This window comes from Meriones unguiculatus, chromosome 6, assembly GCF_030254825.1.
Source record: "Meriones unguiculatus strain TT.TT164.6M chromosome 6, Bangor_MerUng_6.1, whole genome shotgun sequence".
Lineage (NCBI taxonomy): Eukaryota > Metazoa > Chordata > Mammalia > Rodentia > Muridae > Meriones > Meriones unguiculatus.
Genome location: NC_083354.1, coordinates 68482776 through 68495813, shown reverse-complemented (window position 1 = coordinate 68495813; position 13038 = coordinate 68482776).

Sequence of the window (13038 nt, the reverse complement as noted above, 5' to 3'; positions counted from 1 at the left end):
ACCCTGAAGGTCAGCCAAGAAGTCGTCTCAGCCGTGACACCCCAGCATTAGGACCCTGCCTCGAGCCAGAAAGCGGCCTAAAACTCTCCTATTATAGCTTTTCAAAATACATTTGAGTTCAAATGACACACTTGAATGTTATCGACATAAAATGTTTTCGTTTTCCGCCACCAAGTCAAAAATAACTCATTTTGAGGAAACGGGACATTCATTTGGCTGTTGACTATGCAGTTGGAAAATTTTCGGCTACGTTTCACTTGACGAAATTAGGGAAGCAGCATGTCCTTGAGGAAGTCCTGAGTTCCAGAAGCCACGGAAAGCACTAGACAGGCTTTGTGAGCCAGCCTTTTCCCTTCTGAAGCTCGGCCTTCCGCACACAGCCTGTCTCCGAAAAGGGCTGCATGAAAATGGAGAAGCACACTTCACACATGTGTAAAGCCCCCAAACAACAGAATAAACACGGGGGAAGGGCCGTCTCCACTGTGGTCATCATATCCTTAGGTTTACTCTCACATTACTAGACCAACAGTGCATGAGAGAAACTGGCCTCAGAAGACAGCTCCGGCCTTCTACAGAGCAGCAGGTGACTGCAGTCTGAGAACAGAGGAGGAACGGCGCAGTGCAGGTTTTCAGAGACACCTGTGGGCTCAAAACTACCTGGAAACTCTAGGTTGCGGCTTTGACCTTTCCTGAGAGTGCAGCTCACTGAGCTCTGAGGCAGACAGCAAGTGTCATCCACTGAGACAACCATTAGATTGTAAAGTGATCTAAACATGGAGGGAGGGAGCTGGGAGACGTCCCCGAGGTTAAGCACTTCCAGAGCTCAGATCCCAGCACCCACGTGGTGGCTCATAACCACCTGTAATTCCCATTCCGGGGATCCTCTTCTGATGTCTGAGGGCATCGGGCACGCACATAGTCCACATTTACATGCAGCCAAAACACGCCTCTTCAGAGCATTGTAGTGCTCTGATCCAAAGAAAGTCAAGCAAATTGTTCTTTGTTTTGTTGGTTTTGGTTTTTGGTTTTTGTTTTTTTGAAACAGGGTTTCTCTGTGTAGCCTTAGCATCCTGGGCTCGCTTTGTAGATCAGGCTGGCCTCGAACTCACAGAGATCCGCCTGCTTCTGGTTCCCCGGGTGCTGGGATTACAGGAATGCACCACCACGCCCAGCTACGAGAACTGTTCTTAAAAATAAGTTCTCAACTTTCCTGACATCAAGTAGATAGGAATGCAGGCCATGGTGGTTCCCAAATGTAATTACAGTGCTAGGGAGGCTGAGGCAGGAGGGTCACCAAGAGTTTCAGACTTTGTGAGAAGTTCTAGGCTATCCTGGGCTACAGTGTAAGATCCTGTCTCCAAAAACAAAAAAGAAGTGGGGGAGGAGGAGGAGAAGTAGAAGAAAGAAGGGGGGGTAAGAGAAGTAGAAGGAAGAAGAGGAGAAAAGGAAGGAAGGAAAGGAAAGAAGGAAGGAAGAAAGGAAGGGGAAGGGAGGAAAGGGATGAGAATAAGGATGGCAGGGAGGGTGAGATGAAAGGGAGAGAAAGATGGTAAAGAAGAGAATGCAGGCAAGAAAAGTGGGGAGAAAAGGAAAGAAGGAAACAGAAGCAAGATTACTATATAAAGTGGATAGGAATAAACCGTTATCTCACTCTTGCTGGCTACCATGCTGGCTTTCTGGCTACCCCAGAGCTGGAGGATCCATCTTGAAGCAACAAAAACTGTAGACTAAGTAAAGCCAAGTCTCTACTGTGGCCCACAGGTCAGGAGACATGCAGTGTTGCCCACAGATGGAGGCTCTGTATAACATCTGCTTTTTAGCCAGCTTCTGCCTAAAAGAAAGAGATGAACTTTTACTGAGTATGATCTCTAGCTGCCAGGGCAAAAGGCAATAAAACAGCAGCACCCTCCCATAGAAGCAGCCCTAGACATCGGAAAGCAGGCCAGCTGTGGACATCTGTAACCCCAGCACTTGGATAGCTGAGGCAGAATGGCAGGTTCGAGGCCAGCCTGGGTTATATAGCAAGACTTGGTTTCAAAAACAGCTAAGAAAACCAAGGAGTAAAAAGCCAGCATTTGAGTCTTGTACTCCAGACTGACTGAGAACTGTGTTGGAGTTGACAAAACAGGCCAGCCCCTAGAGTACCTGACAAGCAGACATCTCTGGCATCAGGCATCTCTATAGCCACCTCCAGAAACTCAGCGGCAACAGGACCCCTCACCACCATCAGGACACTGTCCTGGGCATGCTCTAGTCCTCTTCTCACTCTGTTTACCAGCTCACCCAGAGACCGTCTCTGTAACCCTCCCTCTCCCCTAATAAAACCTCCCACATGGAAACTGCCGTGTGACGTGATTTATGAACCTGCTGTATAACTCCGCTGCATAAATCCTAACACACTGCATGCTGCTTTTTAAAAAACACATGGAAGAGCAAAGAGCAGATCTGCTTGGATTTCAGATCAGACAGCACTTGTGGAGTGCTTTCCACCAGGTGGCTACCTGTTTGATCCTCAGAGCCAGTAGGGAGAATAGCGTCCAGAGCTGCAGGGACAGCAGCCTGAAGCCTGGGTTTGGAGGCAGGCAGGGGAACTCACTCAGGTTCTGAGAGCAGCTCAGTGATGAACGTTGCTTAGCTAGCCTTTGGTTCCTTTTTTATTCTGAGACACCTAGTAAGTGGCTGAGATAATGATCCCTCCCTAGAAAAGAATGGGACAAATATGCCCCTTCCACTAGAGTTTAGATGTTTTTGTAGTGCTGAGAAATACATTAAACCTAGAAGCTTGCCCAGTGTGGTGGCACATGCCTTTAGTCCCAGCACTGGGGAAGTGGAGGCAGGCAGATCTCCGAGAGTTCAAGACCAGTCTAGTCCACAAAGAGAGTTCCAGGACAGTCAGGGCTGCTACAGAGAGAAACCCTGTCTCAAAACAAAAAACAAAACAACAACAGCAAAATCCCAACAAAATGAAAAGCCCTAGAGGCTCACACACTGTAGGCAAATCTTTTCTCCAGACAGATTTGCTTGTTTGTTAAGCACAATATATAATAACACTTGGGAAACACGGGGTCGAGGGCCTCAGACTTAGAAAAGGTTTTAGCAGTTCTGCCTTGTTCAGGGAGGTTTGGAAACTTTGCTCAGTTCTGAACCACTAGAGAACTTGTAAAGGAATCAAGCATCCGCATCCCACACCATGAGTCACAGTCTTTGGGAACGGGGCGGCAGCATCAGTCAGGACTTTGAGAATCTCTCCTGAGATTCTAACGGGTTAGCCAGAGCTGGAGCACTACTTCAAACATGTTAAGGGGCTGGCAGAGCATTTGCCTAGCCTGTGACGGCTCATTTCCCAGCACTACAAAAAGTATAAGAAAGTTTGGCTCAGCGTTACCATATGGTGATCTTACGAAGCTGCAGGCTCTAAGCTGCAGGCCTGGGATTAGAGCAGGAGCCTCACGGAATTCCAAGAAGTGCCAAAGTGGCTGGTCTTTGAATCATGTGTCGTGCAGCAAGACCCTGGCAGCCAGCCCTTGCAGAAGAGGCTCCTGTGGAGATCTAGCCACCCATTACATGGAATTCTTCCATCCTTAAGATAATTTTTGGGGAAATTATCTTATTAAAACAAAAACGAGACAGTTTTGTTGTTTTAAGACAAGGTCTCACTGTATATTCAGACTGGATTCATACTCTAGCTACCTATCTATCATCTATCTATCTATCTATCTATCTATCTATCTATCTATCTATCTATCTATCTATCTATCAGTTTTTCAAGACAGAGTTTCTCTGTGTAGCCCTGGCACCACCACTGCCTGGCTAGAATTCATGCTTTTGATCCCGTGTCAGCCCCCCCCCCCCCCCCGGCACCAGGACTGCAGGCAGACACGCCAAACCTGCTACACTGGGACACCTTGTAACGTAGCAGTAAGGTGTGTGCTCAGTTCAAATTTGTTTGAGGCGATACTTACTTCCTATGAGTTTCCTCACTTCTTAGGTTCTTTAAAAAAAAAAAAAAAGCTTAAAATGCTCTAATCTCCACAAAACTGTGGGATCTTATGTGTGTTGAGGGTACTTTTTAGAGCCCACGTGCCTAGGGACCAGAAAACAGATGTAACTGGGTCTAGCTCAAAATGGTGACCTTGGGAACACCCGTGCTAGCTAATATCAGGAATGTCAGTCTTGACCCTGCTGAGATGGGAGTGATGATACAGGCCCTGAGGCAAATGACTCAGCCTCGGAGTCATTAATAGAGAGCTGTGACTCCACAGTGCCTGGGAACAAGAAAGGTCTGAGAGACACACCCAAAGTATGGATTTGCAGCATATACAAGAAGGCTGGGACACATTTTTCATTGTAGTGGCACCTTAGAGTGGCTTGGGGTGGGGACTACAAAAACAAAAACAGAAATTGTAATTTGTTAGCCAGGAAACGAAAAAAAATCACTCAGATTCAGCAATGATCAAACCAATAGACCCTGATAAACGCGTAGGAATGAAGAACACGGGCTACGTAAGATAATGCCGGCAGACCTCGTGCTTTTCCTAAGCAATCTCACAGTGTCACCACCCTTAAAGATGTCTGTGACATTTGGCCTAGTTGTTTGATCTCTAGGAACTGGCCTTCGGGAAATAATTATAGGTAAGACCACCAGCACGAGGCCGGAGCCTGCTGGTAGTTAATGCAACCTCATGAGCATAAACGGCAGAAGACTGGAAACCTTTTTACAAGCTCTGGCCCGGACGCCCCCACAGACTAGGGTACTCACTGACTGCGGGAGGTGTTACCCTGGATGCACACTCACTCACAGCACTGGGGAGGCGGGGAAGGAGGAATGCTGTGACCCTGAGGTTGGCTTTGGCAATAGTGAGCCACGGGAAAAAACCAAAAGGAACCAAAGGAGATTTGTATTCTATAGAGGCCCGATGCAGTGCATGGAACGTTAATTAAAAGCAACTCAATGACACATACCTAACACCAACAATGCTGGGCTAGACCTAAAGTAAAGCAGAGTTGGGTGTGAAACACACCAAAACAGTTGAGCTCGCCTTTAGAGTCTGACTTGTTATTTTGTTTTGTTCCCTATTGCTACCTTCCCTGCCTCTCCCCTGAATACACACTACTTCTTCAACACAAAAGCAACTCACATCAAAAATAAATAAAGTATAGTAACAAAACCACACAACAACAGAACCCTCCTGGACATCTGCCAGCACAACTACTATTTTGTACATTATCCCAGCAGTAGGCCCAGAGGGCCAGAGCCTGGTAGAACCTATAAGAATTCTTTCAGAATTGTCTTGTGGAACCTGGGATCCTCAAAATGAAGAACAGAAAAAGTATGAGGGTTTTTTGTTTTGTTTTGTTTTGCCCTACTCCAAAGCCACAGCTGTTTCCATCTGTCTCTGGCAGCATTAGTGTCACAGTCTGTCCTCACATTCGGCCAGAACTTCACCCTGACTAAGATTTCATGCTTGCATCACAAAGCCACGTATTTGCCTTCTCCGGAAACTCTGTTCATTCAACAGCAAACACCAAACTTGAAACCTAGAGTTTCAAGTTAGTCCTCTTACTGAAATGAACGTATGCATGGAAGCCACGGTCTGTTGTCCGGGACGTGGGAAAGCGGAGAGACCCCTCTTCCAGTTCAGTCGCAAAAGTACTAACACTGTTCTTCAACTTTCACACTCCTTCACCCACATTGTTGGGTTCTTAATTTCATGTGTTCTTTCTTTCCTTCTTTCTTACTTGCTGTGTGGGTGCGCGCGCGTGCGCACACGAGCGAGTGCTTGCTTTTGAGACAGGGTCCCACTGTGCAGGCTGGCTTAAAGCTTATGACAATCCTCCGTCAGCCCACCGGGTGCCACGATCATTGATATAAGTCACTCCCCCTAATCCTGAAACCTTGGGACTTTTTCTGTTTTCCTTCATAGCTCCGGTTGGCCTAGAACTCACTATGTAGATCAGGATGGCCTTGGTCACAGAGATCCACCTTCCTCTGCTTCTCTAGTTCTGGGATTGGAGGGGTTCACCAATGAGCTGGGGTCTTTTTCTTAGAGATATTAAACAAAATGGCCTCTGAGGAGAGACTGAGTCCAGCACTTACAGGTTTGCAGTTTCTGAACAAGGCAGAGCATAAGAAGCGACGGAAGCATTCTGTGGTGACTACTGACTGCCTTCAAATTCAGGCTACAAGTCTTTTGATCGGTTTCTTAGAATTTAGACTTCTGAACTCTATCTAGACCTGCAATCAGAATCTCTGACTGGCTTTGGACCATCTACATTTTTTTTCACAAGAGTTAAGATAAGTTTGATACTTCTTACCAGTATCAAAGTATGCCATCTAAAGAATCAGTGTTCAGAAAGAAAATGTTTTATTGGCATGTTCTGTGGTTGACCAAAGGAAGACCACAATTTCAGAACTGACCTAGATGTACATCATCATATCTATCTGTAAGGCTTTGTGTTAATATTCCTTCCCTGGCTGTTGGCCTAGAGACTTGGCTTAGTCCATTAAAAGATTTATTCTTGTAAATAAATTTCTCTTTTACCCTGCCTTGATTTGCTTTTTATCTAAAGATACACATTAATGCCTTATATACATGAAAGGTTTCACTGTGTTTTTTGTAAACAGGTAACCCATGGTTAAAATGTCACTGAATGAAAGATGCATAGTGGACGCTCCCTCTCAGGCCCCTCCTAGTGGATAATACAATTAACCATTGGGTTGAGGACGTAGGTCAGTTGCTAGAGTGGGTTTGGTGGCTCAAGCCTGTAACCCCATTCAAGAGGCAGGGACAGGAGATCAGAAGTTTCACAGCAAATTTAAGGCCAGCCTGTGTTTTATGAGACCCAGTCTTTAAATATATATATATATATATATATATATAAACATTCTAGAAACTCAGTATCAGTTTTGTATACTAAAAGTAAAGTTTACTGTAGGCCATTTTTAATTTTATTTTACTTTTATTATTTGTGTGTGTGTGTGTGTGTGTGTGTGTGTGTGTGTATTTGCACCATAAGCATGAAGGTGCTGATGGACGCTAGAAGAGGGCATCAGATTCCATGGCACTAGAGTCACAGGCAGTGGTGAGACACACAAAGTGGGACCTGGGAACCAAACCTAGACCTCCTGTGAGAGCGACATGTGCTCTTGACTGTTGAGTCACTCTCCAGCCCTACCACCATAGGCCTTTTTATTTTTATATTGCATCTTTGGGTTAAAAAAAAAAAAAACAACAAAACTCCTCTTGGGAAAAAGGTACTAGGCATGGCATCCACACCAGCCCAGAACAGGACAAGTACTTATCGCTAATGCTCTAGGGAAGTCGGCCAAATGGTCCTGCTGCTGTGTCCGGGGATCAGGGGCTGAGTTAGGACAGCCACAACAAGGATGGTGAGGGAGGGACTTGCTTGTCTCCCATCTTCAAGCATACTCATCCCAGCAAACCTCCACAGGGGTGGAAAAGGCACAGAAGGTAAGGATGGTGCTAGGCACAGGGCCCAGTTAATAAAATGCTTTCCTGGCAGGTGTTCAGACACGAGCTTGATTCCTAGAACCCACATTTTGAAAAACAAAAAACAAAACCAAACAGACAAAAACCCAAGGTCTAGTGGCAGTGTATGCTTGTAATCCCGGTGCTGGGGAAGCAGAGACAAGAACAATGGCCGGCACCCGCCCTACTTGGTGAGGTCCAGGCCAAGGAAGACCCTGACTTAACCACAAGGTAGGGGCCAGAGAGGTGATTCAGAGGATAGCGTACTTGCTGCCAAGTCTGATGCTCTGAGTTTGATCCAGTCCTTGAAACCTACATGAAGAAAAGAGAACAGACTTCTCTCTGACCGCCACTTCTGTGCCATGATACATATGCACACACAAACACACACACCACACCTACACACAACTACAAATATATCCCTACCCAAACACACATACACCTGCACACACTACCCCTATACAGTCACAGAAACACACCCACACAAACACACACTCCTACACACATACCCATATACAAACACACAGACTCCTACACAAACACACATACACACATCTACACATATAACCCTAGACCAAACACACACAAATAAGAGGACACAACTTGTGTGGGCACACCATTAGAATTGGCACTTCCTCACATAGTCATATTCAATTGGCCAATCTAGATGAAGGCCACCCAAGGTGACCCCAGGGTCAAGGAAACATAAAATGAAACAGAGTCTCTTCAGGAAAAATATTTCAAAGTTGCATAACAAACCAGAGCCTTAGGAATTGGTGAAGAATTGAGGCCATTATTGCAATGTTCTTACATAGTGACTGTAAAACTCATCTTAAGAGCAACAACATTTAGCTCAGCATCCGCTGTTGCTAAAACACAGTACAGTTTCTAAGATTTTTCCAGTTACCTAAACATGTTTTTAAAAACAACGAAAGAGGGGCTGGAGATGGCTCAGAGGTTAAGAGCGCTGGCTGTTCTAAAGTTTAATTCTCAGCAACCAAATGGTGGCTCACAACCACCTGTAAGGAGATCTGGTGTCCTCTTCCGGCATGCAGGCAGAACAGTGTGTACATAACCAATCAGCCAATCAATCTTTAAAACACATTTTTTAAAAAGAATTTCAAAGTATCCAAAAGCATTGGGACCTGGACTGAAAGCAGTCAGCACACACACCTCCAGAGGAACAAGGAAAGATGAGCGCTTACCCCCCCCCCGGGGGGGGTTGCATGACAGGAGACACAATGCTGCAGGTCCCACTGCTCTGTTCTATTTTGGTGTTTTCTCAGGGCTGGAAATCATTGAACCCAGGGCCTTGCACATGCCAGGCGAGTGCTGTACTACAGGGCTACCCCACCAGCTCCAAGTGGCTGTTTCATGGAAGATTTACTTTTCAATAATTCACTTCCTCCACCAGGGACACTGAGGCACTAACCTTGGCCTGTACGTCGGAAAAAGACCAGCCATGGGAAAAGGGCGCGATGGAAAACAGTTTCCACCCTGCAGCGCCAGCATGCCCTGGGGGGTTTGTTGTTAGCATTCTGGTTCCAATCACAACTTCTGACTTTTTAAAATCATGATACTCAAGTTCTCAGAGTGACCTTGGAGAAGGCCCTCGAAGCAAATGTCATGAGTGATACTTGTCTCTGTTTCTCAGAGATTAAATTAAATTAACTTAATTTCAGTTGCTATTATGCTTCTTTTGCCTCCTAAAATGGCACTGCCTCAGATGCTATCTGTAGCCTCAGCCTCCTAATTTTTTAAAAATAACCTTTTTGCTAGAATTTTCAAGCGTTTCCATATGGAATCACTCAGGCATATGGTATTTCTTAACCCAGGCACAGTCAGCCCCACTGGTTGGGAAAGAACGCTGGAAGGGTGGAGCATTTCTCTGAGGTGGAACCCGGTAGGGCTCCGGAGAGTAGGCCATAGTGGCATGAACTACATTCATACTTGTGAGTCCAGACTGTTGAGATGATGGGATATTTCAGTGTGCAAATGCACTAGCAACATAGCCTGAAGACATGAGTTCTATCCTCAGGTGAAAGGAGAGAACTGATTCATACAAGCTAACCTCTGACCTCTACACGTATGCTGTGGCATGTGTGATACATGAGTTAGAGCAATAAATACATACACTCTTTTTTAAACTTTTTTTTTTTTTTTTTGAGACAGGGTTTCTCTTGTCCTGTACTCACTTTGTAGACCAGGCTGGCCTCGAACTCACCCTGCCTCAGCCTCCCAGGGTGCTGGGATTACAGGCATGCACCACCATGTCCAGCTGATACATACACTCCTAAAGAGCCTGGATGTATAGGTCTGAAGATGAGTGCTCTAGTGCTCAGTGGGAGGGCTTTACCCCGCCATTGCCCTACCAGGCGACAAGCAGGTTTGAAGAAGTAAATGCACAGCGACCTTCAGGCTCTGCCTTTCCTTCCCAAGCTCCACACCTGCTCCCCCATCACCAAGCACTTCTGCTTCTGAGAGCCCAAAGCAGGCGTTTCCTGGGAGGGGCCGCAGGAAACACGCACTGCAGACAGGGTGATGGACAGTGGGGAATGGTGCTGCACAGAAAGACCCAGCTATACCACTTCTGGACATATACCCGAAAGATGCTCTACCATAAAGCAGGGACACTTGCTCAACTATGTTCATAGCAGCTTTATTCGTAATAGCCAAAATCTGGGAGCAACCTAGAAGTCCCTACACCAAGAGTGGATAAAGAAACTGTGGTACATCTACACAATTGAATACTGCTCAGCATTAAAAACAAGGAAATCATGAAATCTGCAGGCAAATTTGATGGAACTAGAAAAGATCAGCCTGAGTGAGGTAGCCCAGACCCAGAAAAACACGCAGAAAAATACTCACTTATAAGCAGATATTAGCCATATAATACAGGATAATTATACTATAATCCACAGACCTAAAGAAGCTAAGATGTCCTCTGAAAGACTTCACCCAGCAGGAGATCAAAGCAGATGCTGAGACTCACAGCCAAACTTTGGGCAGAGCGCAGGGAGTCTTATGGAAAAGTGGAGGTATACAAGAACCCAGAGACAACAGGAGCTCCTCCACAAGGAGACCAACAAAGCCAACAGATCTGGGTCCCCTGCTCAGATGTAGCCTATGGCAGCTCAGTCTCATGTGGGTTCCCTAGTAAGGGGAGCGGGGCTGTCTCTGACATGGACTCTGTTACCTGCTCTTTGATCACTTTCCCCTGGTTGGGGGTGGGGGGTATTGCCAGGCCACAGAGGAAGAGGATGCAAGCAGTGCTAATGAGAGTTGATAGGCTGGGGTCAGGTGGTAGGGGAGGAGGACTCTCCCTTTTGGAATTCTGGAGCCCTGGCTGCCTGGTGCTGCAAGAACAAAGCCCTCCTGGAAAGCAGGGAAGTTGATGAAGCCTTGAGGCTGGCGGTTCAGGAGGGGCCACACTCACCCACCTGGACTCCACCTCATGCAAGCCCTCTGGGCCTTTCAACTGTCTGCTGACTGGATATGATTTAAGCTTTAGAAAGAAGCCAGCGTGAAGATGGGCTGAAGGTACAAGCAAGGGTCAGGGTTCCAGATATATGGCTTTTTTTTGGGGGGGTCTCTGCCATTTGATATACCTCCCCCCCAGGAAAAAAACCTGATTTATTCCAGCTGGCCGTTTCCCACCTACATTACTTTGAGCAATGTTTAAATCTCACACCCTATTAGATCTCACAAATTTCAAAGTAAATTTCCTTTGACTAAGAGAAATCAAAGCAGTTCCTGAGACAGAGTTTGCCTCCAGCTCTGCCCTTTCAAACTCTGATCCTTGCTCCCTCCTCCCCAGCTCTCCCCCTCCCCACTCCCATCCCCCTGCCCACACAGAAACCCACAAGGCCTGCCCTTGGCAGTGATGCTCACATCAAATCGGTCTGCCTAGGCTAGAGCTCCCTTGGGCTGCCAGAAAGGCTGCAGGCCTGGCAAGCCCAGCGGAAGAAAGAGTGCCTTTTGCTTCGTCCTGGACAGAGGAGCTGCCAGCTGGCCTTTGTCCCATTTTGCTGCCTCCCTCAGGCTCCAAGTGAGCAGGCTCTCACACCTCGCTGAGAGGCGGGTCCAGGAATGCCACAGAAGGCAGTTGGGGTCTGTCTGGGTGTGCAGTGCAGTGAGAGAATCTGGTGGCTCTCACGAAGACGGGCAGCTCTGTTCCGTCACCCTGAGGTAAGAAGGGATTTGCAGAAAAGTGAGTGCCTGAGCCTCTCTCAGGATAAGGTCTCTCAGAGTGCCTGTGAGCCTGCTCCTGCCATTTCCCAGAAGCCCATAGACAAACCACGCATGCCCCTGGCGGTGATTCTTTAGACTCTCCAAAACAATTCATAACGTGGCATGCGCTTTTGTTGTGGAAATTTAGGTTTTACGATATGTAAACATGTTTTTGTTTTAATCCCAGGTGTGGGATGTGGGACTGATTCAAACTGTCCACAGCAGCAAACTGTTTGCCTTGTGTGGGCTCTGAGAAGGGCTCTTTGCCAGCAGCAGCTAGTTTAATTCTGAGGACTCTTGATGAACAGTAAATGCCAGAGCCCAGAGAGTGTGAGGGCGCTCCTAGAAAGAAGATGGCTGCTGCTGCTCCCTGCTCCTGCTCCTGGCTGCTGTTGATGCAGCGTGACAAGAAGAAGTTGGAGATCTCCTGAAATGAAGATTGGACTTGCCCCAAGGAATCCAACAACCCCAACCAGCAAGAAGTGGCTAAGGAAAACTATGTCCCTGCTCCCCACTAACCTTCTTTCTCTCCTATGTGGTGTTAGGGTTTTGGAAAGAACTGGGGTGAAGGGAGGAAGAGACATAAGAAACGAAAATAAAATAGTTTTGAAAAGTAATGCCTACAAACTTTACTTTTTATTTTCATTTTAACAAATCCAGTCTCTCTCTGTCTCTGTCTCTCTCTCTCTGCTTTCTTTGACTCCCTAAGTATCTTTGCAGTGACAAGACAAGAACACCCAAGTAAACTGACATACCCATAATTCCAGCACTTGGGAGAGGCTGAGACAGAAGGATACAGACTTAGACTCTACCTCCATAGTGAGATCTTGTCTCAGAAGGGGAGGAAGAGCATGATGGGAAGGAAGAAGGGGAGAGGGCAGCAGCTGGTGTCTGATCACATCAGAATGGAGACCCTACACTTGTCCCAGTGTCATCTGTGGCCTAATGGTGCAAGCCAAGTTTTAAGGAAGAGACAGAAATGACTTCCAAACCAGATAAACCTGTGTTTTCAAAATACTTGTAAGTGAGCTCTTGCCTCTTTCTTTTTCCTTTTTTCCCCCCTTCATAATTCCCAAATCCTCATTATCTTTCTGCTCTTGGCTTCCAGCAGGCTGGAGTCAGGAGAAAAAAAAGACAAAGCTAGAGGCAGTCATATGACTTACCATAGGTGAAAGAGGGAGGGACAGAGAAGCTTAGAAGCTTCCAGGGGCTGACAAGCTGCTGCTGAAACCTTCCATCACCTTCTGAGAAGCTAGACCAGAAAAAGGTTGAACTCACTGAAGCTCCTGCTGCTGCCTCCTGGCTAGAGAGAAAGATT